Source organism: Ambystoma mexicanum, chromosome 4p (genome assembly GCF_040938575.1).
Source record: "Ambystoma mexicanum isolate Mex_15411 chromosome 4p, UKY_AmexF1_1, whole genome shotgun sequence".
Lineage (NCBI taxonomy): Eukaryota > Metazoa > Chordata > Amphibia > Caudata > Ambystomatidae > Ambystoma > Ambystoma mexicanum.
This window is the reverse complement of record NC_090927.1, coordinates 799,509,892-799,535,179: the sequence shown is the minus strand read 5'-3', so window position 1 is coordinate 799,535,179 and position 25,288 is coordinate 799,509,892. Positions and strand designations below refer to the sequence as shown.

Here is a 25,288-nt window from a genome sequence, read left to right as displayed (position 1 = left end):
TAGGACTACAGGTGTTTGGCAGTAAACCCACTTGGTAGCAGTCTGTACCACACAGATTCACTTGGTAGCTGTGGCTGAGCAGTCAGACTTCCCTCAAGAAGAGTTAGGCAGTATACAGAGTATTCACAATAGGTCAAGAGAACACAATAGAACAAGTAAACACTGACCAGGGCTTGGTGTAAAAGAGAGAGAATTATTTATTCGAAAGAAACCAAATCTAGAAAAACACACAGGCACTAATAGTAAGCAATTCAAAAACACGGTCACTAAAAGATATACACTGCCTTAAAAGAATATTAGACAAGTCTTAAGCAAAGCCCCACTTATTTTCAGACAGCGGTGAGCTCTTAACTTAGATGGTACTCTAATAGTTAGATTTTTACAAGGGAGAGAAAAGCAGAGAACAAGTTGAAACAGATCCCAACACTTTTACAAGAACATAACAAGAGAGGAAGGCAAAGTAGAACCGTGAATTCAGAGTCAGTAGGCTGTATACGCTTTAAGAGGATCGAAACGAAATGTGTCCAAGGTCACAGTTGTAGTGCACAAAAAGTCTTGTAATGGTTCAAAAAGGAGTTGGACCAAGGAAAGGGACCAGTTAGAGGGTCAATGCGGCCAGCCCAGTCCAGAAGGTTAGGGAGTTATTATTACCTTGTAGCAATCTTTCGAAAGGGAGGCCTGGCGGACACGGTACCTTAAAGTGGTGAGAAGACTCCAGCGGGGGCAGTTGTTCCTGGCAGTGGATGCAAGTCGGTGCTTCGTCCGGGGGAAGAGAGGATCTCGTCGTGGAGGAAGACAGGAGTCCGTTGCACTGCCAGGGAAGAAACCAGCCGCAGAGTTTCTCAGATACAAGGAGCGGTCCGTTGATTCGCGGTTCAGTGGTGAGTGGCTATCCGGCCACCGGGGTGCTTGGCACGGGCAGTTCGACCACAAACCAGTCTGGGGTGCGAAGAAGGAAAGGTAAACTGGTTGTACCCACCAGTCAGGGGAAGAAGCCTCTCCAGCCGGGAGATCTTCTCTGTCGTCGGGAAGTGGTGAGTCGGTTCTGCAGGGCTCCACCGGGGGTGTCGTCGTGGTAGGTCGGCTCAGCTTCTCCCTCGTCGGATTCTCAGGTCCTGTGGCGACTTCTGAAGTTCCAGTCCCCAAAGCCCTGCTTTGATGCAGCAAACCCCCATTCACTCAGCCTAGCTGTCAATCAAACATGCTAAGTGGTGAGCCGGCCGGCTCACCACTTGGGCCAATCACACACGAGTGCGACTTGAGTTACCAAGGTAACTCAGTCCAGGGTGTCTAAACCCCCTCCCACACCCCCTGTGGTACCCAGACAGAGTGGCACCACTTTTGGAGGCTTCTGTGGAGAAGCCTGCCAAAAAGTGGAACAAAGGGCTCGACTTGGGTTGGATTCACAAAAGAGAACACAAACGCCATTTTAGAATCAAGTCTTGGCAAAAAATACCAACCAGAGAATTAATATTAATTTAATAAACCAGCGGTATGTTCGAGGCTATGAGAATTAAATAATTAAAGTTGGTAGCCTCGAACAGTGGGAAAATCCCATAGGAAAATATTTGCGGTCGAATATAAAAAGTAGTTTCCACTGCCACCAGCCAAAACTCGATCAGGCGGGACGGAGACGTGGCCCCTCGACTAACAGACCCCGGGGCAATCGAATTGCCCCGACCAGTGCGTCCACAATATGATGGTTTGTACTGGTTTCTGTTAATAATTTGGGACTAGTAAAGCCAATGGTGACTTTACATGCCCTGGGACACAGTAGTCAGTCCCAGGGTATGGAGTATATGGTGGGGTGTCACTATGACACCCCTGTGTTACTGCACGGAGGGTGCTGTATAACACACATAGTAAAAACACATGAGACCCTATGGAGTAAAAGACCCCATAGCCCATAAAACACATAACCAGTCAAAGGAACACCATAAATCATGTCCAAGAGTGGGAGAAAAAGAGTCTCCCTCTTGGCAGGAGAGAAAAAACAAACTCCAGAAATCCAGCAAAACTGCTGGGGGACTCACTAGGTTAGGAAATTCAGCCCAAAGAGAGAATTCTCCCTAACAGCTGTTCATCTGGCCGGAGACGACAACGAGACGGCGGACGCTCTGAGCAGGCAGAGCGCGATCTCTCACGAGTGGAAGTTGGCTCAGGAGATTCTCCTGGAGATCGTCGCCCTTTGGGGGACCCCTCAAGTGGATCTCTTCACCTCCAGTGTCAACCGGAAATGCGAAAGGTTCTGCTCGTGGGAATTTCCTCCAAGAGGAGCCTTAGGAGACACGTTTGTGGTGGAGTGGTACTTCCCACTGCTGTACGCGTTTCCTCCAGTCCCCGTCATCCCGCAGGTGGTGCGGAGGTTACGGAGGTTCGGTTCCCGGATGATCCTCATTGCTCCGGCTTGGTCCAGGAGGGTGTGGTACCCGGACCTTCTCAACTTGTCCATCTGCCCTCCACGTCGTCTTCCCCACCGAGACAATCTTCTCTCACGGGGGTGGGGGGGATCGGGTTCTCCATCCAGAGGTCAGATCCCTCAACCTTCACGCTTGGCTTCTGAAAGGTTGAGGTGTAAGGATTGGGACCTCCCTGAAGACGTGATGGAGGTGTGGCTTTCGGCCAGACGGCTGGCAACAAAGTCCCTGTACCGTTGCCGTTGGAGAAAGTTCTGCAACTGGTGCAGGGTTAAGAATGTGGATCCTTTTGCATGTCACATTCCTGTAGTTCTGTCTTTTTTGCTTTCTTTAGCCCACAGGGGCTTGCAAGTGGGTACCATTAAAGGTTACCTGGCGGCACTGTCCATATTTAAGCGCTCATCTGAGGAGTGTTCTTAATTTAAAATTCCTTTAATTTCTCAGTTTCTGAAAGGGCTCACTAATGTGTTCCCTCCGTCACCTTTCCAGGTGCCCGGTTGGGATTTGAACCTTGTTCTCAAGTTTCTAATGGGTGCTCCGTTTGAGCCTTTGCATTCTTGTCCTTTGAGACTGTTAACCCTTAAAACTGTATTTTTAGTTGCGGTCACTTCCGCTTGCAGAGTGAGTGAGTTACAGGCACTTTCAGTTAAGCCACCCTTCACTGTGTTTGATAAGGACAGGGTTGTCCTTCGAGTTCGTCCTTCCTTTCTTCCGAAGGTGGTGTCGGAATTTCATTTGAGCCAGAAGGTTGTTCTTCTGGCATTTTATCCTCCTCCGCATCCTGGTATGGACGAGGAGAGGCTCCATAGGTTAGATCCTAGGAGAGCTTTAAATTTCTACATTTCACGCATGTCCCGGGTCAGAGTGGACGATCAACTCTTTATTGGTTACGCTGGAAGGCGTTTGGGACAAGCTGTGACTAAGCAGACTTTGTCTAGATGGATTATCTTGGCAATTTCTGAATGTTACCGCCTGGTGGGTAAGGATCCTCCTGTAGGCTTACGGGTCCATTCGACTAGAGGTATGGCTGCCTCTACTGCCCTGCTGAGGGGTGTTCCTATTCGTAACATCTGTGATGCAGCCACTTGGGCTTCGGTCCATACTTTTGTACGTCACTACTCCCTTGATTCTATCCACGGGCAGGATCTGGCCTTTGGCAAGGCAGTTCTTTACTCTGCAATTTGATTGGGCATTCTAAATTTGTATATTCTAAAATTCTTTTCCCACCTCATTACGTTGGTACTGCTTTGGGAGTCTGTCATAGATATGGAATACGTCGGAGGACCCAATCCCCTCGAAGAACAAGTTACTCTCTTACCTGGTAACGTTCTTTCGATGGGATGGTCCGACGACATATTCCATATCGCTCCCTCCCTGCCTTCCCCGCTACAGAATTTCTTATGCGATTGCAGATTACGTTTCCGCAAGGCTTTCTGTGGTCATATTGGCAGTAGATTGGTGCCACACGTTCTGGGAAAAAACTACAACTGAGGCTACGGGCGTCGTGCGTCCTACTTATAACATCCAGTGATGTCGGCTCGACGGAGGCCCTCGAGGACAGCGTATCGACGTCATTGACGCAGGACGCAGACGCCGAAAGATTTTCCGAAGCAGCACAGCTGTGGTGATTACTGTCATAGATATGGAATACGTCGTCGGACCATCCAATCGAAAGAACATTACCAGGCAAGAGAGTAACTTGTTCATCACACATATAGAATATGAACATCTAGGAAAAATGGTAGAACTAGTGCGTTTCCTAACATAAACTGAAGTATCTGAAGTTACTGGATCCATCGTCTTCACACCTAAGGAAGAAAAAAGAATGCACACAAAAGGTAGGACAGGGGAGGAGATGGAGAGAAAGAGAGAGGGAAAGAGAGAGAGCGCTGTTTATAAAATATTTCTGAAGACGTGCATGTGCAGTAATGAGAGGAGGGCTGATATCAGTCATTAATGCTGAGGTGTATGGACCATATTGAATGCTGTTTAAGACTATTGTAGTGTAGGGGGGGGATGCCCTGCGCACATTAGAAAGGTGTATCCAATAATGAACCCCTTTGACTTTTACAATGAGGGGCTTGGAAAACACCCCTTCGTTGAGACCACAACATCTGGAGTTATTCTTTTTCCTGACAAAACTAATTACGTAAATGAGGTCTCCAGGCAGCAGCGGTTGGGGAACCTGTTGTAGTTGTGTTTGCAGTGTCCAATGTGTCCTCTGGGCGTGGCGATTTGTCGGGAGATACATTTAATGACACGTGCTAAGGTTGTCAAACATTCTTTAAACTCTTTACCTAAAATCGCTGCTGCCTTATGGGCATCTGATGCACTCCTGACAGGGGATATGGGCGTGTTCATGTGGCAACCAGTTACCACCTTGTGGGGTGATAAATGGTGGTCCTTGCTGGGCTGTGTGTGTAAACTAATGATTGCCAAGGGCAAGCAATGTACCCAGTTCTTTTGCAACAACCCATGAAGAAAATAGCAGCTAAAATGACGACCTACAGGGGAGATCCTGTCACAACAATGTGCGTATTCTTGGGATTCTGGAGTCCACCGCCATCAAACACATGGATTAATTAATAGAGAAACTGCTCATGGACATTTTGGAGGACCCCCCCACCCCCGATGTCGAAGATGTTCCTTGTGGAACGTGCACATAGCTCCCTGGCAGCTAAACCCCACCAGGCACCAGAACGACCCATAATTGCACGTATTTTCTACTATTGTGATAGAAATATGCTTCTCTGGGCAGCCAGAGAGAAGGGCGAACTTCGCTGGGGCATGGCCACAATCCATCTGTTTCCTGACTTTATCCCTCAGTTGCAGGAACAAAGAAAGACCGTTCAATCTGCAAAAGACATTGTACGATGAAACGGCATCCGCTATGCAATGTTGTCCCCAGCCAAACTTTGAGTGACACATAAGGGGAAAGTACTTTTCGAATGGATTGTGTCCTCCCATGTATTCCTCATCTTTGACGCTTGTTGTCCTGCTTCAGCTGCTTCGGGAACACTTTTCGGCAGAGGGCGCTGTGCGTCGATGGCATCGAGTTGATGTCCCTAAAAGGCCTCCCTCGAGAATGATATCATCGAAGGCATATATAGCACACGCAGCGCCCGTTGGCCTCAGTTCCGTTTTTCTGCAACAGCGATAGCTTCGAGCGAAATTCTGCACGCCTCATCTTGTGACGTTGTTCAAAATCCTCTGGGGTAAAAGGTCTTCCTCATGGACGCCGTCGACTCCGAAGTCCGTCTTCAAGAAGTGCCGGGATTGCGGATCAAACATGTCACTCACTGACCCCACAGTATCTTCTTGTGGTGCCTCGGAGCGGACCACGGCTCATCCGACTGTTCGAAATGCCAGTCCATGACGGGAAAAGCATTGAGGGAGCATTGAAATTTTCAACCAACGAGTCGAGAGGGGAAGAAGTCAAGCGATCCAGGTCGAAGAGTGGCTCACACCCCTCTTCTTCGTCCTCAAAGAAATCGAGAAGGCACCGTAGGTCGACTTCGTCATTGGACGTTTCGTCCGATAGGGTTGCTTGCCCTACTAAAAAGTCCACTCCGGCCGAGTGGGAGGCCTTCAGGGTTCAAATGTTAAAGATTTTTGAAATACAAAGCCATGCTCCTACCGAGCCTCCGAAAGAAGCCGGAAACAAAAGTTCTCATCCGAAAACCTGTGTGCCCTCGAGCCCAGGTAAAAGGCCTCGATCCGAAAAACCAAAAGTCGAGGTTGTCGATGCCATCAGCACCTTCGATACCTTCGATGTCGGCGGTGACTTCGACACCCGCCAGGCCCTCAACGTCGACATTGAGACTGAAGCCTTCGACACCAGGTGAGCCACACTTGCCAGATACACCATCAGTGTCAAGTGCCCCTCCTAAATCGGCAGTGATCAAGAAAATATTGACGACGTTGAAGCCTGTTAGTACAAAACCTGACAAAATATATGCTCCACTCTTACTTTCTTTAAATCTCTTACTTTCATTTTGAAAGATGAAAAGTATTCTGAAGATGATGAAGCCTCATTTGGCTTGCACTACGGTACACCCAATGTACCAGAGATTTTTATCTCTGAAGAGTCCAGGATGAAGGACCTTTATGACAACTTGCAAACAGCAAGTGGGGTAGATACCTCGCCGGAACTTGAGTTTGGAAAACCAGAGGCTGGGGAGTATGCTGATGCATTTTATAGATCACTCATGTCGAAAGTGTTCGAATAAATGGGTTGGAGTAGGCCCCCCCATTGCCCTATGACGAAGACGACCTCACAGACATTCTGGACAAGGGTCCACAAACTGATCCTATTTTGCCTTTTCATGTGGCACTGCAAAAAAGGGTGGCTAGGAACTGGGAGTCTCCAGAATTTAATCCGGCAGTCGACAAGAACTTGACAAAAAAATACTGTCCCTCCAATAGCAACCCTAACTACCTGTCGAAACACCCCACTCCGGTGAGTCTGGTGGTGCAGGCAGCTACAGCTACTTCTAAACAGGCAGTGTAACCTACCATCCCTCCTAATGGGGACAACAAGCGTGTAGATGGATGGGCGAGGAAGGTATTTTCTGCAGGGAACATGGCACTCAAATCTGCCAACTCCACTTGTGCCCTTGCAAAGTTTTCGTATGCTCTATGGTAATGTATCTCTATGGCGCAGAGCACATTCCCGAAGGGGATGAAAGGGACGGCTTCTTACCTATTAAGGATGGCAAAGAGGCCATGTGCAAGTCCATTCAATCAGGATTGGATTCTGCGGATAGCATCAGCAGATACATGGCTACCAGCACCATTATGCACAGATTTGCGTGGTTGAGGAAGTCTGGTTTTGCACCTGATGTGCAATCTAGGCTTCTCAAGAGGCCTTTTGAGGGGTCTCATCTTTTTGGCAATAAGGCTGACGAAAGCTGTTAGAAGTTGCAGACCTCAAAGTCGGCAGCCAAATCTTTAGGCGCCGCTATTAGGCAACTTCAGCCTTTTCGTCCTGGGGAACATTGGAGGGGTAAATCTTTTCGCTACTACTCCTCAGTTGGATGGGCGTGAGGAATGGCCAGTCAAAGGGGCCACAGAAGATTTCCTTTTGGTGGACGAGGTAGAGGTAGCAAGCCAGCTCAAGCAGCAGCTTCCTTACCATCTGCTTCTCCATCAGCCGCCGCAAAACCACTTTGAGGTCTTCAGTCACAACTCACCTGTAGGGGCCAGGCTGTCTCAGCATCTAGAAAAACGGTGAGACATTACTTTGGATGCTTGGGCTCTGGAAACCGTAGCCCACAGTTACTGCCTTCCTTTTATAAAGAGACCTGAGAACAATCCACCGGGGAACCACTTTTTGAGGATTCCGGATCCGCTCCTTGTGCAGGAGATTTTAACCTTGCTAGAGAAAGGTGCTATAGGACCAGTGCCTGTAGTGGAGAGGAACAAGGGATGGTACTCCACATATTTTTTGATACCCAAGAAGGACGGAGGGCTGAGACCCATCTTGGATTTGAGATACTTGAAGATGGTCCCACTTTCTCAGATCCTTCAGACCCTCCACCTGCAGGATTGGTTGGTGTCATTCGACCTTCAGGATGCTTATTTTCTTGTGCCAATCCATCTCAAGCACAGAAAATACCTCACGTTTGCAATTGGCGGTTCTCATTATCAATTTCGAGTTCTGCCATTCGGGCGGACCTCCGCCCGAGGGTTTTCACCAAACTGGTGGCGGTGGTGGCAGCAAGTCTCAGGAGAGGGGGATTCACGTCGACCCCTAGCTGGATGATTGGCTAATCAGGGCGTGTTCTGCTGAACAAGCCCGGGATTCATCTCAACGACACCTGCCACTTTCTTCCCTCAATTACAAGAAGTCCCATATGACACCTTCCCAAAAGTTTCAATACATCGGAGCAGTGCTACATACATCCTTGGGAAAGAGCTCGCCACCTGAGGTGAGGGCTCAGGACATTCTTCAGATGGACCAAATTTCAGAATGCCCACAGTCTACCGGCCCTTGATTTTCTGAGGTTGCTCGGCCTCATGGCATCCTGCATTTTTCTGGTGCCAGAGGCTCGCCTGAGAATGAGAACCCTTCAGTGGACTCTAAGAACTCAATGGTCCCAGTTCTCAGGAAAGATGTCAGAACGACTTCAGATTCCAAACAGGGTCTCACAGGATCGTCTGTGGTGGGCCTGCGAGGACAAAATTCTGAAGGGAGAACCCTTTTAGCAACCATGGCCGGAGATTACAGTAGTGACGGACGCCCCACTCACAGGGTGGGGAGCCCATGCCAACGATCTGACAGTCAGTGGTCGTTGGTCTCCATCAGGGTCCAAACTACATATCAATCTGTTCGAGCTGAGGGCAATCAGACAAGCGCTGAAGGCCTTCCTGCACTCTGTCCGGGGAAAGAATGTCCTGATAATAACGGGCAACACAGTGGCCATGCACTACTTCAACAAGAGAAGAGGCGTAGGGTCACTACCACTGTGCAGAGAGGCAATGAAGCTCTGGTTCTGGGCAATTCAAGAAGAAATCTCCCTATCAGCAGTTCACCTAGCCGGGGAGGAGAACACTGCGATGGATGCTCTGAGCAGGCAGAGCACAGTCTACCACGCGTGGGAACTTGCTCAGGAAGTCCTTCAAGAGATCTTCACCCTTTGGTGAACCCTTAAGTAGATATGTTTGTGACCGAGGTTGACTGGAAGTGTGAAAGATATTGCTCCAGGGAATTTCCTCTGAGAGGAGCTCTAGGGAACCCGTTCGTAGTGGACTACACGTTTCAACTCCTGTACGCGTTTCCTCCAGTCCCCATCATTCCTCCTGGTTGAGAAGGTTTAGGAAACACATGAACCTAATTGCCCCATATTGGGCCAGGAGGACATGGTAACCGGACCTTCTGGACATGTCCATCTGTCCTCCGATACATCGTCCCCAAAGAGAGGACCTTCTCTCGCGAGAGAGAGGTCTAGTTCTCCATCCCGAGGTCAAGACTCTCAACCTTCACGCTTGGTATCTGAAAGGCTGAGATATAAGGATTGGGACCTCCCAGATGATGTAATGGAGGTGTTGCTTTTGGCCACAAGAACAGCAACAAAGTCTTTGTACCATTGCTGTTGGCATAAGTTTTGCAACTGGTGCAAAGAAAAGAATGTTGATCCTTTTCAATGTATTATCCTTTCTTCTATCGTTGGCTAATCTGGGCCTCCAGATTAGTACCATTAAAGGTTACTTGGCGGCGCTGTCCATTTTTAAGCGCTCGTCAGAGGAATGTTCCTATTTCAAAATTCTACTGGTGACTTAATTCCTAAAGGGGCTCACTAATGTGTTCCCTCCATCTCCTTTCCAGGATCCGGTTTGGGACCTTAATCTGGTTTTAAAATTCCTGATGTGTGTTCCATTTGAACCACTACACACATGTCTGTTAAGGTTGTTAACCTTCAAAACAATCCTATTGGTAGCTCTGACATCAGCCCGTAGAGTGAGATAGTTGCCGGCACTTTCATCCAAGCCACCCTTTACCCACCCTTTACCATCTTCCACTATGACAGGGTTGTTTTAGGGTCAAACCCTCCTTTTTGCCCAAAATCATTTTGGACTTTCATTTGAGTCAGAACACTGTTTTGCCTTCCTTCTATCCCCCACCTCATCCTGCTAAGGAAGAGGAAAGACTTCATAGATTAGACCCTCGGAGAGCATTAAGCCTTTACATCTCCATAATGTTTCAGTTGTGAATTGATGACCAACTCTTCTTCGGATATACAGGACACAAGCTAGGTCAGGCTATTTCCAAACAGACTTTGTCTAGATGGATAATTCTGACAATATCAGCATGTTAAAGGCTCGCAGGAAAATACCCTCCTGAAGGTTTAAGAGCTCATTCCACCAGGGGCATGGCTTCATCTACGGCCCTGCAGAAAAGCGTACCAATCATAACATTGTGAAGCGGCAACGTGGTCTTCCATACACACGTTCACTAAGTATTATTCCCTGGATTCTTCCCTTGGCCAGGATGGTTCTTTTGGCAAGGCAGTCCTTCACTCTATCCATGAAAATGTATGAATTCCAATTCTTCTCCCTCCTCCAAACCTAACACTGCTTTGGGAGTCTGTCAAAGATGATGAATACGTGGAAGGACACAATCCATTCGAAGAAAAAGTTACTTTCCCCGTGGTAATGTTCTTTCGACTGGATGTTCCTCCCATGTATTCCTCATCGCCTTCCCATCCTACCCCTCAGTAGAATTTACCGTGCTATTACCGATTCCGTTCCATCAAGGCTGAGTACGGTCACGCCGGTGTTTTACGGGTATCTCTGCTGCAAAAGGCGGGAAAAACAGAACTGAGGCCAACGGGGGCTGCGCGTCCTATAAATACCTTAGATGACGACATCCTCGATGGAGGCATTTGAGGGACATCGACTCGAACGCCATTGACGCAGAGTGCCCTCTGCCGAATTTCTTTTCCGAAGCAGTTGAAACTGGACAACAACTGTTAAAGATGAGGAATACGTGGGAGGAACATCCAGTCGAAAGAACATTACCAGGTGTAAGTAACTTGTTCTTCTTCAACAACCCTCATATAGCAGAACGTTTTGCACTTGAACTGCCTGACACATAGGAACTGACCGCTCCTTAGATTTGCCTTGGGGCCCGGGTAACTATCCTGGTGTTCGCATATATCCGAGCTGAGCTTCACACACTCCTGTTTCGTTCATACCCTCATGGGAGCTGAATATGTTGTGAGGAGGAACCATCGCCACTGGAGCCTATTGTCACCCGGTGCGCCCCGTTACTGCAGGCACTGCGGGTTTAGTATGTTTTAGTTGTTTATTTGAGTTGAATAGTTATCGGGGGGAATGCCTTTTGGTTTTGGTTTTGGTTCCTGGCATCGGTGGGGGGAAGGGTTGGGAAGTTGCCGGGATGGGAGTTACGATGGGACTCCAATATTATTGCACAGACTCGTTTTACTGCACTTCTGAAATTGAGCAAACATGTTGAGCCCCTATGGGCTATACGGCTCCCTGATGGAACGCTGTGTGGTTGGTGATCTGGAGAGTATGTAAAGATGTCTTCAAGAAAAATACAGGCATGGATAATATTTCACTACTGTCTTGGAACAATCAGAGTTTCACGAACCACAAAAAAACATGACTTAATGCAAACTATGCCAAGAATCATGATGTTAACGTTTTGTGTTTGTAGGAGATGCACTTCTCTCTGGATTTCAGACTTCCGAACATGCCTGGGTGGGGTGTGCATAGATACGGTTCCTCATTCTCTACACATTCGCGTGGAGTTTCCACGTATGTACACCGATCATTGGCGTTCAAACTCCATGACCAAATCGGTGGTGTATAGGGACGTTTCCTACCACTTGCTGTGAGGTTCTGGGTTTACGAGTCCTTATAATAAACAATTACGCCCCCCCACCCCCGAGTTTTTTCAAAACAGTGCCAGCTACTTGCATGGGTTCCCGGACGATGACATTATATGGGCAGGCGACTTTAACGTGGCCTTGTCTTTAACACTTGATCGATCCAGCACACAACAGACCATACTGCCCAGGGCTGCGATTAACTGAATATCATAGACTATATGATGCTTGGAGGGTACTACATCCCACCGCTATGGAATATTCCTTTTACTCAGCAGCCCATGGTAGTTCATCCAGGAATCGATTACGCTATGGTCTCGTCAAACATGTTCCATGCTATCACAGATGCACAGATCCTTTCACGCTCTCCATCAGACCACTTCCCGGTGAAAGTACACCACCCAAAATCCACAAAATGCCTCAGATGGCAGGTTAGGGCGTGTGCACTGGAAGACACCCTTTTCCACGAGAATATTAGACGGGACATACAAACTTTCTTTGAAACAAATGCGGGCTCTCAAACAGATAATAGAATATTATGGGAAACCTTCAAAGTATTTATTGGAGGTTGCTGTATGTCCAAAGAAGGTGGCGTGTTGAAAGTGATCCGTAGATCAATCTCCAATAGTGAGCAGGAAATTAAAGATCTGGAAGTACAACAGGGACTAAATGACACCCCTCCGACTCGGGAATCCCTTAGGGCTAAGCGCGGGAAATTGCGCCTCCTCATGGAACGGGAGGAGAGATTTCTGAGTGACCCAGTTAGAGCGGCAGCATATTGCTAAGGGGACCGGCCTAGTCGCACACTAGCATGGGCGATTAAACAAGAGCGTCAACCTGCTGATATTGTTGAGGTCAGGGGCCTGAAGGGGACCTCCAGCAAGGACCCCTTTGTGATTAACAATACATTTATAAAGTACTATGAACAATTGCATAAGTCACATGACTCCACATCACAGTATCTGGACCAGGTGGCCCTAGGGTGGCTTGACCTGGCATTGGGGGAACAATTGAATATACCCCTGTCAGAAAGAGAATTACTTACCACCATTCTCTCCCTCCCTAATGGTAAAGCACCGGGTATGGCTGGGCTCACCGCAGAACTATACATGGAATATGTCGACTCTATTGTCCCACATATTTGCAACATGTATGAAGAGGCCTTCAACTCTGGTACCCTTCCTGAATCCACCAGAACGGCTATTGTTACTGTCTTGATGAAGCCTAATAAAGACCCCTTGAGGTGCATGTTGTACAGACCGCTATCTTTAATTAACACGGATAATAACATTCTAACAAAAATCTTAGTGGATCGTCTCCTCCCACACATGCCCACCCTGGTTCTTCCGGACCAGGCAGGCTTCATCCCAGGCAGGTCAACACAGCACAACTTACATCAGCTATTCACACTCATGCACAATGTGAATCCCGAAATCCCCATGGGATACCAGTCTTGGATGCAGAAAAGGCCTTTGACTCAGTGGAATGGCCCTTTCTATTTGAAGTTTTGAGACGCTCTGGGTTAGGTCCTACATATCTCCGCTGGATCCGTCTGCTATATATAATGCCCAAGGCGGCTATATACACCAATAGTATGTCGGAATACATCACACCGACTATGGGCACAAGACAATGATGCCCCTTTTCGCCCTCGCTATTGAACCCCTTGCTTGTTATCTCAGGGAGTACCTTGTACATCGAGGTGTTGAGCTTTACTCCCACGCTTCCTTTGTATCACTCTATGCTGACGATATGTTGCTGTATTTAAAACACCATAGGGAAAACTTACAACCCGTCGTACAGGCTATTCAACAATACAGTGATGTCGCTGGTCTGTGGATCAATTGGTCTAATTCAGAGATGCTACCCCTTATGCCCACAGCCCGTCAGAGTGATATTGGTGAAGACTTTGGATGGTGTCTTGGTGGCATGCGATATTTGGGTGTATATGTATATGTATATATATTTCTGAGGCTTGTGGAATCTGCTTAGATCACATGCTGTGCATAGGCCGACATCTAGTGGAAGCTGCGAAGTATTACAGTTTGTTTTTCGAAAATCGAAAATGGGCGTCGACACAGGGCGTGCCAGTAATACTATCCCTAGTGTGACGTCCACTGTACCCATGATCCCTCACGCGTCTAGGATCCCCAGATTGTTTTTTTCCGCCATTCTGGTCGGAAGCACTTCATCGGAGTTCCCTGGCTTTGCCATATTTGCACTCAAAACTAATTCTAATTTGCCCCGTTTTGTCACCCTTACGTCGATCAACATCTCGACGCCGAACCGGGGAGGAGATCAACGTCGAATACCCGACGGATTGGGCCTTGAGGCTTCCGCCTCGGCTCGGGCCTGGGCCGCTGGCCTCGGCCCTACAAGTAGGGAGAGTGGGGGGTGGTACACTTCCACACTCGGATATATATATAATCATATAGACACCTTCTTACCTACACACACTTGCCCGCTGCCCACAGGCGCGTATGGAGGGTACGCCCTTTCAGTTTTGCCCCAAGTGTAATAAGAAATACCCTTGGGTAGATAAGCACGCTACGTGCAATCTTTGCCTGCCCAGAGACCACCCCGAGGCGGGTTGCAGGGCCTGTAGCAGGTTTAAGACCAAAACTCTTAAGGACCGCTCCACCAAGCGTTGGGCCCACCACGCCAAGCTAGCAGCTATGGAGGCGGAGGGTACCTTCAGCGAGGGCAGCGACGCCGGACTTTCGGACGGCGAGGGCACCAAGGCGTCGAAAGACAGCCTAACGCACGTCCCCGGCCTCGGAAGGTCGTCCGTCCCGGCGACTATGGGGAAGTCCCCCGGCGACAAAAGCGTTACACATACACACGCTAAACACAAAAAAGCCACCCGAGATTCGACGTCGTCGAAACCTCGAAAAGAGGCACAGAAGGAGCGGTCCGAAAGGACGTCCTCTGGGCGGTCCCGGTCGAGGTCGCCGCACGACGTCAGGCAAGCCTCCACACTTGCACATAGTGCCTCGCCCATTAACATCACGGAAGATCACTCGTCCGGAGACGAACACGACTTCCATCCCCAGCCTGCACCCCAGGAAAAGGGTACATCACTTGGGAGTAAGGAGGGCCCAGTTTCGAAGCCTAGTTCGAAACACAGGCATTCCACCTCCGATCCTCGACGCCAGGCGTCGAAAGATAAGGGAAATGGTAAACACACTTCCACCCACGGGGAAGGGGGTAAGCAGCAACGGAAACAACCCTTGCAATCCTCCACAACAAGAGAACTGACTTCCCCGTCCAAGACTTCTCAGGGACAGTCCATAGAAAGTTCCAGCAAGGTCACCCCAAGCTCCAAACTCTGGTCATGCGAGGACATTGACAGAGTAATGTCAAGGATGTCTTCCTTGGCAAATTTCTTCGAAAGACACCCTGACCAACTCCTAGCTTTAAACCCTCAGGAATCTTCTCCCTCAGGTTCAAGGGACCCTATCCCTTCAAATAAAAGGCCCCGGGTCGAGACACCATTAAGGGCTTCAGACCCCTTTGAGGTCCAACCCTATTCTTGCCTTTTCCCTACAGGCCAAGGAGACTCTTCCCTTATAGAGGGTCAAGAATTTGAGACGCCAGAAGATCTCGCAGTGTCAGATTATTACGGGGAGGACGAAGACGAGGATGAGCCAGAAAATAGCCCAGATATTTTTCAGAATGGACTCACCAGTCGAAAGGGAAGCCCCAGTGTCTGATTCCCCAATAGATAATCAGCCCCTCCTGAATGAACTGCTCTCTCGGGCAGCTAACCACTTCCACATAGACACACAAGGTGTCCAAGAAGAGAGGGACTTCGCGGAGGAACTAATAGGGGAAAGGAAGACAGTAGCCCAGACCATTCCCATCCTGAAATCTATTCAACGCAGAATAGCACCATCCCTTATCAACCCAAACCTGACGAGACCTGTAAACCCGAGAGTAGAGAAGCTGTTTAAAGCAGCCCAGTCGGACCCTCTATATATTAGAGGTCAACTTAAGCCAGACTCTCTAGTCGTAACTAACACCCGCAAGAGAGCTGGAACCCCATTATCTTCCTCTGAGGCTCCCCCCGACAAGGAAAGTAAGAAACTCTATGGTTTTGGTAGAAAAGTAGCTTCCACGGCAGCCTACCAAACCAGAATCGCGAATTCCACCACACTGTTGGCCAGCTACAACTGCCATCAGTGGGAAGAAGTGGCAGCACTAATAGATTCCGCTCCCGAACCCCTTAAGAGCCAGCTATCTCGCATTTGTGCAGAGGGAAGAAACGTCTCAGGCTGCATTTTAAAAGCAACTTTGGACGCCGCAGACAATGCGGGTAGAATTATAGCAGAGGGGACTGTCATCAAAAGACATGCTTGGTTGAGGCAGTCGGGATTCAAAGCAGAAACACAAGCTGCACTCTTAGACAAACCAGTGGAAAGTGATCTCCTGTTTGGTAAGGCAGTCGAGGACGCTCTAAAAAACGCTAAGGAGGAATTCGACACCCTCAAATCCCTTGGCCAGTTAACTACAAAACCACCTAACCAAAGAGGGAACGGCAATTTTCGTCGCCCCCGCGGCCAAAATTCCAATAGAGGAAATAGCTATTCCCACACCCAGGGTACACAGTGGAACACCAACTCACAACAGTCTACCCAGGGGTATGGTAGGGCTAGTAGAAGAGGACGTGGTAGAGGCAGAGGCAGCCCCAGTAAAGGAGGCGGCACGCCTCCACCAAAGCAGTGACGCTCATTTCAGGGTCCCTTCCCATACAACCCCAGTAGGGGGACGAATATCCAGCTTCACCCAGGCATGGGAAGGGATAACATCCGACAGGTGGGTGCTGTCAACGGTATCCAATGGGTACTGTATAGAACTACTGCAACGTCCCCGAAACCATCCTCCAAGACAAAAAGTCCACTCTTTAGAGCATCAGAAGATCCTCCTCGAGGAGATCTACAATCTGCTCCAAAAGGACGCGATAGAAATCGTCCCAAGCCACCAGGTAAACAAGGGTAAATCCCCCTCCTAAAAAAGGGGGATTACATGGCAACTTTGGATATGAAAGATGCCTATTTTCATATTTCCATGCTCCCAGCGCACAGAAAGTACCTACGCTTCAAGGTGGACAGCCAACACTATCAGTTCAAAGTGCTGCCCTTCGGGATAGCTTCGGCACCAAGGGTATTCACCAAGGTACTGGCGGTGGCGGCCGCACACCTACGCAGGAAAGCTATCCCAGTATACCCTTATCTGGACGACTGGCTCATAACGGGGGAAACCCCAGTGATTTGCAGGACAAACATTCAAAGGACTATCGACCTCCTTCACGAATTAGGCTTCTCAATCAACGAGAAGAAATCAAGCCTAGTGCCAAGCACCTCCAAACAGTTCCTAGGAGCTATCCTGGATACTCAAAGAGGGTTAACGTTTCCTTCAGAGGAAAGAATTCGGAATATACTACTGCAAATTCCGCAATATCAGGCCGGTCGCCAAATAACGGTACGCAGGGCAATGCGTTTGCTGGGCATGTTGGCTTCATGCATTTACCTGGTCCCCCACGCGCGACTGCGCATGCGTCCCATGCAGGAATGGTTGGCGAAACAGTGGTCTCAGGCAAGGGGTCAGTGGGACGATCTAGTGGTCGTTTCGCCAACATTGGTACAAAGCCTTCACTGGTGGACAAGATTAAATCTTGCTCAGGGGAAACCTTTTCACGATCCCGAGGTACAGGCAATAGTCACTACCGATGCTTGCCTCACTGGGTGGGGAGCTCACCATCTCCTCCACACAGCCCAAGGTCTCTGGTCTCCCTCAGTAGCCAGGAACCACATCAACCTGCTAGAACTTCGGGCAGTATTCAGAGCACTTCTAGCATTCGAGCCCTACCTGCTCAACCTGGCAGTGCAAATCCGGACGGACAGCACAACAGCCATGTTCTACCTGAACAAGCAAGGAGGGACTCGTTCACCAAATCTGTCCATGCTTGCCCAGAAAATCTGGATATGGGCACTCAGACGGAACATCTTCCTGTCAGCACAACATGTTCCAGGGGAACTCTATTCCCTAGCGGATGCTTTAAGCAGAGACTCCCTCCCAGAGGAACACGAATGGGTTCTACACAAAGAGGTCGTAGAAGACATCTTCTCTCAGTGGGGTTGCCCCACTATAGACTTATTCGCCACAAGCGAAAACAGACAATGCCCAGGATTTGCATCCAGGTTCCCCCAACCAGACTCCCAGGGGAACGCCCTGTGGATGAACTGGTCAGGGATGTTTGCGTACGCTTTTCCACCAACTCCTCTCATCAGGAAGGTGGTCAACAAGATGAACAGAGAGTCGATGACGCTCGTCCTAATTGCTCCCATGTGGGCAAGACAACCTTGGTTCCCACACTTACGCAGGATGGCGGTGTGCGAACCCATCAGACTTCCAACCTGGTACAACCTTCTGTCCCAGCACCAGGGTCAAACAGTGCATCCTCAACCCTACTCAATGAACCTCGCAGCATGGCTCCTGAGGTCATAGAGTTTGGACATCTCAATCTACCACAAAGATGTATGGACATCCTAAAAGAATCTAGGAAACCAAACACAAGGCACTGCTACTTTGACAAATGGAGGAGATTTGTTATTTGGTGCCAGAATAAACAAATCAACCCAATTGAATGCACTCCTTCCACTATTGTTACATACATGCTCCACCTGCTAGTTGCAGGTCTGGTTTTTAACTCACTCAAGGTGCACCTGGCAGCTCTATCAGCCTACACCACCTCCCATAACAAGGTATCGTGGTGGAAAATACCAGTGGTTAAAGCTTTCATGGAAGGAGTAAAGAGACTTCATCCTCCAATTTCCAACCCACCACCAGGATGGGACCTGAACGTGGTGCTATCTAAACTCATGGGCCCGCCCTTCGAGCCCATGCATAAAAGTAGTCTCAAACATCTGACTTATAAAACAGCCTTCTTAGTAGCCATTACTTCTATAAGAAGGGTCAGTGAAATCCAGGCTCTGTCAGTGCAGGATCCCTTCTTTACTGTCCACAAGGACAAACTGGTTTTACGCACACACCCTAGGTTCTCACCTAAATTTATCTCTAAATTCCACGTAAACCAGTCCATCGAGCTTCCGGCTTTCTTCCAAAACCCACAAAGCTCGGCTGAGGTGAAACTACACACACTAGATGTGCGTAGGGCGGTCCTCTACTATGTAAACAAGACCAGACCGTTACGAAAAACAGATCAGCTGTTTGTCTCCGTAGCTACAGGCAGAGAGGGGGATCGCGTCTCTAAGGGTGCCATCTCTAAGTGGATTGTTAACTGTATCCAGCTGTGTTACTCACTCGCTGAAAAGACTCTGCCTTTCACGCCTAGGGCCCACTCTACAAGAGGTATTGGGGCCACTCTGGCTTTCATTGCAAATGTACCCCTTGACACCATTTGCAAAGCAGCTACTTGGAGCTCTATTCACACTTTTACTCAGCACTACTGCATTGACACTCATTCCAAGACAGATACACAAGTGGGACAAGCGGTTCTAAGACATTTATTTTCTCATGACCCTTCTCACACCCCACCTCCTTCTTCAGGTACTGCTCGCTAATCTATGCACAGCATGTGATCTAAGCAGATTCCACAAGCCTCAGAAGAGATACATTACTCACCGTAATCGTATTTCTGATGCTTGTATCTGCTTAGATTCACATGCGACCCACCCTTCCTCCCCTCTGAGAGAAGGCGCAAGGTTGCTTGTAGTCCTACCTTTCTACCTATCTGCTTGGATTATCTGTACTCACGCTACTCCTCATGCTACCTCATGTCAGGAAAAACACAATCTGGGGATCCTAGATGCGTGAGGGATCATGGGTACAGTGGACGTCACACTAGGGATAGTATTACTGGCACGCCCTGTGTCGACGCCCATTTTCGATTTTCGAAAAACAAACTAATACTCCGCAGCTTCCACTAGATGTCGGCCTATGCACAGCATGTGAATCTAAGCAGATACAAGCATCAGAAATACGATTACGGTGAGTAATGTATCTCATATTTATACACACCTCCCCTATGGAGTTGTTTGAAAATAACTATCTAAAGGTCTTATCTCACCTGGAACATAGAGTTGAAACATGGATCTTGTTGCCCATTTCACAGGGAGCCTGGATTTCCTTAGCCAAAATGGTTATTCTCCCTATGTTTTTATATATATTGAATAACGCCCCAATGTGGCCTGTCTAGCTTCTGGTCTAGAATACGTAAACTAATGACACGCCTAATCTGGACAGGTAAACAGGTCAGTGTATCATATGTTTTAACACTGCCCTGTGAATCGGGCGGGTCTGTAATACTCCGTCCTGTATTTATACTTTCTTGCTGCACAACTACAGTACACTATTTGGTGGTAGTTTCCCTCGTCAGACCTCCCACATGTGTCTCTGGAAAAGGCTATTGCGTCCCCAAATGATCTGAGGTGCCTGCTGTGGCGGCCCCCTCGCACAAGTGCCCGGGCGGAGATCCAACCGATTTTGATTACATGTAAGACGTGGCAGAAGGTGGCGAACATTACGGGAGTAGATACTTTACTCTCCTTCATTCGCCATATGTAAGGTCGGAGGAGTACCACTCATCCATGAAAAGATTTTTCAGATACACTTTGAGAAGGTGGGGATACACACTTAGGGAGACCTGGTAGTGGATGGACACCTGATTACTTGGGAAGACCTGAAAGATGGAGATATATGGGATGGGGTATTAATGTTTATGTTCTTCTGTTTGCGGAACATGATTAGAATAAATGCCCAACAAACCCCTCTGACCTCACAAGTGCTTCACTATGTGACCACTTCTATTTCTGCTTAATTATCGGTCTCTGTTATATATAGGGGTATCAGAGCACAGAGTTTCTCTCAGTCTAACCCATCTCTTCACAGATGGGAGTCGACACTGGGTAAAACACTGACAGACGTCCAGTGGAAGCAAATTTGTCAACAAACGAAAACTCTCTCCATGAATAACAGCTTATGATTAATTCACTACACATTCTTGCACCAGGTATATTACTTCCCCACGAGATTACACAAATTTTATCTGGGCAGGCCTTCTAAGTGCACAAAGTACGCTCTCGGAATGGCTGACTTCTTACACATTGCATGGTCCTGGCCATTGATACGACTGTTCTGACCGGCGGTAGAAGCATCTACATCCACCATGTTAGGCGAGTCCTGGTAGTACTCCCCGGAGTTGTGGTTGCTGGCCTCGATGAGTGCTGGCTCTAGATCTGAAAAAAGACTTGCAGTGAGGACATCAGTTGTCGCCAGGACTTCAATAGGCAAATCTTGGAGGAAACCCATAGCCCCAGCATTTCGAAAGTGGTTGGCCTATATGAATATGTGTGAGCACAGGGAGACGCAATATGCCACCACCCACCTTACCTGTACGTAGCAGACCATTGGACTACTGGCCCAAATTTCGAAGCTATATGTCAACTGTCGCTAATACACACGTTACACTTTCGCAATATGTTTGTAACAACGATGACATGCCTTAGATTCATCAAAGAAGACTCTGAAACTCAATCAGGCTTGGACGAGCTGGTGTGGTATATGACAACCATTTTGTTTTCACATTACTGTATTGTATTGCCATATGTTTGTATTGGGGGGGCGGGATTGGTGGTGGGTTGATATACGCTGTTTGTATGATCAACCATGAAAACAATAAGAAGCATTTGAAAAAAAAGGTCAGACCACGACAATCGAATACCGGGACTAATGGCATCTTTCGCCCATGTCTGTATAATCTATGTGTAGCTTGTGGAATGGCCCAATAGGGTGGGGCAAGGTGCCCCCTAGGGATCGGAGTTTCATGCCTGAGCTGAAAGTTTGACATGTGGTTCAGTGTATGACCATGTTTGTGAGGTGTTGCTGAAGATTGGGTATAAACCAATCTTCCTGTATGTCTGCTGCAATGTGTTGCTTCAAACTGTGGGAGGGATGGTGCAGTTGCTCAAAAGCTATTGTCAACTGTTCATATGTCATTACTGCTTTGCCAGTGCATTCTTGCAACCACAATAAATCGGTCGGGGATTGTTTGCACCCTCTCCTCATCCATAGTGCTTTTTCCTCATGTGGCGCACTGCCTTGCAGTTCAATGAGCTGAGCAATAGGCAAGGCTGTATACGGGGTGTTTTGCTGATTATTTGAAGGTGTGTTAAGAACGTATATGGCAAGTGTTGGTATCGGAAGATAGGCCGCCATTTTCCCAGTGGAATTTCATCTGTTATTGGTATGGGCGTTGCACTTAATGACCGCCACTACAGAGGGTTGGGACAACGCAGAAATTGATATGTCTAGCAATGCGGCATGTTGAACTGTTGAACTGTCTGCTCTTCGGAAACCTCTCCTTTTCCAACGTGACAGACCAGCATGCACTACTGTAGTGACGTATGGCGAACCAGAATAGATGGTCAGGTGGCACCCGCAGCGCTTCAATGAACGCTGTGAGCTCTGCTGCTTGGGCCGATTAATGCATTGGCAATCTTTTCATGATCAGCATCTCACATTCATCTGCCTCAAGGCACACTTCGGCGGCACTGGTTTGTCTTTGGCCTGTTACCTGGTCAATCGTTGCTGACCCGTCAACAAAAAGAACCTCCCTTTCCTCCAGTGGGCTGTCTCTTGCTTTGGGAATGTCATCTTCCTCCCCTTCATACTTAACACAGTCATGCAGTTCAACATCCTCTTCTGTACATGCTTCTGTTAAGGTGGCAGGGTTCACTGTTTTGCATCGCACAATGTGGATGCTAGGGCTTGAGAGGATAATCTCATAGGCTGAAGCTGTGTGTGGTCAGGGTAGATTTCTATTTTTCCAAAATGTCAAAAACCGAATGCTCCACATACAAGGTAATGGAACACCCTATTACGATTGTGGAACTCTTCAATCACGAACGCAGATGCAGCAAGTGCTTGCTCGCACACAGACTGTCCTTGCATCACTGAGTCTAGCGTGCCACTGTAGTAAGCCAGCGGCTTGTGGCCCAAAGTACTCTTCTGGGTCAGTACTGCAGTCATACGTTGACTGTTGGAATATGAGAATATGTAGAATTCCTGTGTATAGTCTGGGCTGGCGAGCACTGGGGCTGTGGATATTACCTCTTTTAAATCATTACAATTTCTAATCATCTTTGCTGTCCGTTCGAGTTTGTGATTGCCTTTTTGTGCTTCCTTGAGGGCCTGCAGGAGCAGCCTGGTATCTGCTGCATAGTCTAAAATCCATGCTCTGCAGCAGTTGCGTAGCCCTAAGAATTTTTGCATGTCTTTCAGTGTTATTACTCGGGGTGGTACGCACAGACACAGCTCTGTCTGGTATTATTCTTTTGCCATTTGCCGATATTAACTGACCTAGATACAGCACTTCCTGCTGGCAGTACTGTAGTTTGGCCTTGTCAACCTTGTATCCCTTCCATGCCAGGAGTTGTAGGAGTGTTATGGAGTACTTTCGGCAGTGCTGCTCACTGTCACTGCATACAAGCAAATCGTCCACCTGCTGGATGATCGTGCTGGGTACTTGACTGTTTCCAAAGTCAGCGTGCCATTTCCTGTTAAAAACGCTTGGGCTCGTCTGAGTCCAAAGAGTGGGGAGCTCAAGTGGGCATGTGGGGGCAGTGTGGCTGGGCTCATTCAAATGTTTGTACAGTTATGATTGAAATGGCAATATCGTTTAATTCTCAAAATAAAAATGCTTGGGCTCTCGCAGTACCCCTGAGGCAAACAAGTGTGTTCGTAGCGCTTTCCGCCATGGGTAAATGCTGTAAGATACTACGGGCCTCATTACGACCCTGCCGGTCCAGGAACAACGATGGCGGTAAAACCGCTGCCACCGTTGTTTCCGGACCGGCTGATTCAGAGTCCTGCAGGCGGGAGGCGTCACTCCCGCCAGGTCTGACCTTGCGGGATTAACACCACCCGCCTGCAGGTGGACAAGTTAACACCGGCTCTGTCATAGACGGAACCGGTGTTTCCATGGTCCCCATCCCCATGGAGTCCTATGGGACTCAATGGGGATTTACAGAATTCCGTCTCCAGAATTACCGGGTCATTGGGGTTGTAATGCCCCAGTGATTCCGGCAATCATGGAGGCGGAATGGTATTACGGGTCCGGCTACAGCCTGATGGTTCTTCCTTCCAGAATGGCTACTACCAGACCCGTAATGAGGCCCTATGACTCTGGGTGCAAAGGTATTGAGAAGGAGGCATTTTTCAGATCTACCACTGTAAAGTGGGTCGCCTCCTTGGGGATACTGCATAGAATGGTGGCAGGGTTAGTAACCACCGGAATATCTTTTTGTACCACATCACTTAGGGAGTGTAAGTCCTGGATCATTCTCCAATTTCCCCCTGTTGCTTTCTTCATAGTGTAGATCACTGTGTTACACGGTGATGTGGATGGCACTATTATGCCTTGATTGAGCAGGGCCTGTATTGTGTCTCTTATTACTTCCTCTGCTTCTCTTTGTAGTGGGTACTGATTCACCCGAGGTAGCACTGCCCCTGCCTTTAGTGTTGTGTACTGGGGTCACTTCCTTTAAAAGCCCTACATCGTATGGGTTGGCGGACCACAATTGTCCAGGTCCATATTCTAGATCTGCTTCAATGAAAGGGGGTCGGGGTACAGCGGCCATCGGGGGGCATTGCACCCTTCGGTACTGCACCATGATCTCACAGGGGGTACAAACCTCTAGAATCATTTCTTCGTCACTGTCATTTTTATTTTCAAACAATTCTACATCTGTCAATTCCTCGAGAGGTATAGTGGAGTCAATGCAAAGCACTGTCCACCACTCGCACCCATGCCTGACTGTCCCTAGTACAACCACTCTCTTCGCTGATACCAACAACCCTTGCAGGCCCAGGAATAGGATTGTGCCTGCCACCAATTCCGGGGACACCACAGGGCGAAAGTTGAAATCTGTCAGCACTCTCCAACAGCCCTTGGCAATCTGTGTTACCGCCTCCACAAGTACTGTTATTCCATAGATAAACATGGCTGGGTCTACGAGTATCCCCCGGACCACTTCTCCCCCTGCCATTGCATGTATTACCACCACTCCTCTTATTGCACACATTCCTGGTGTGGCTCAAACAATGCCTTGATCTGTAAACTAAATCATCCTATTCAACTTGCTGAGCAGATCTCTGCCCAGCAAGTTGACAGGAGAGCTCTTTGAATGCAACAGGAGAGCGTGCACCACCTTCCCCACTTTTACATGCAGATCTTTAGTGTATGGAACTGTCGAAATAGCCCTAGAGAAGCCCTGCGTGTAGTTTTGCCCGATAATGGGAAATTCCTTTCAATGATGCATGAATTTGCAGCACCCGAATCAACCATGAAAATTAATGACTTGTTTCCTATCTCTGCCCCCACCAAACGTTCCTCGTTGGGGTTGAAAGTCATTGACAGGACCAGACACGCAAGAGTTCTGTGATCTGTACTAGTCAGGATATGCATTTGTTCTGGGTAACAAAAAGGATTTTCCCCCC

The 25,288-nt window shown here is 48.4% G+C and overlaps 1 protein-coding gene across 13 annotated transcripts in view; it reads left to right on the top strand.

Annotated features, from left to right (window-relative positions):
- SNX14 (sorting nexin 14) overlaps positions 1 to 25,288 on the top strand; it is a 2,214,134-nt gene that overhangs the window by 516,183 nt on the left and 1,672,663 nt on the right. The gene's annotated exons all lie outside the window — the stretch shown is intronic.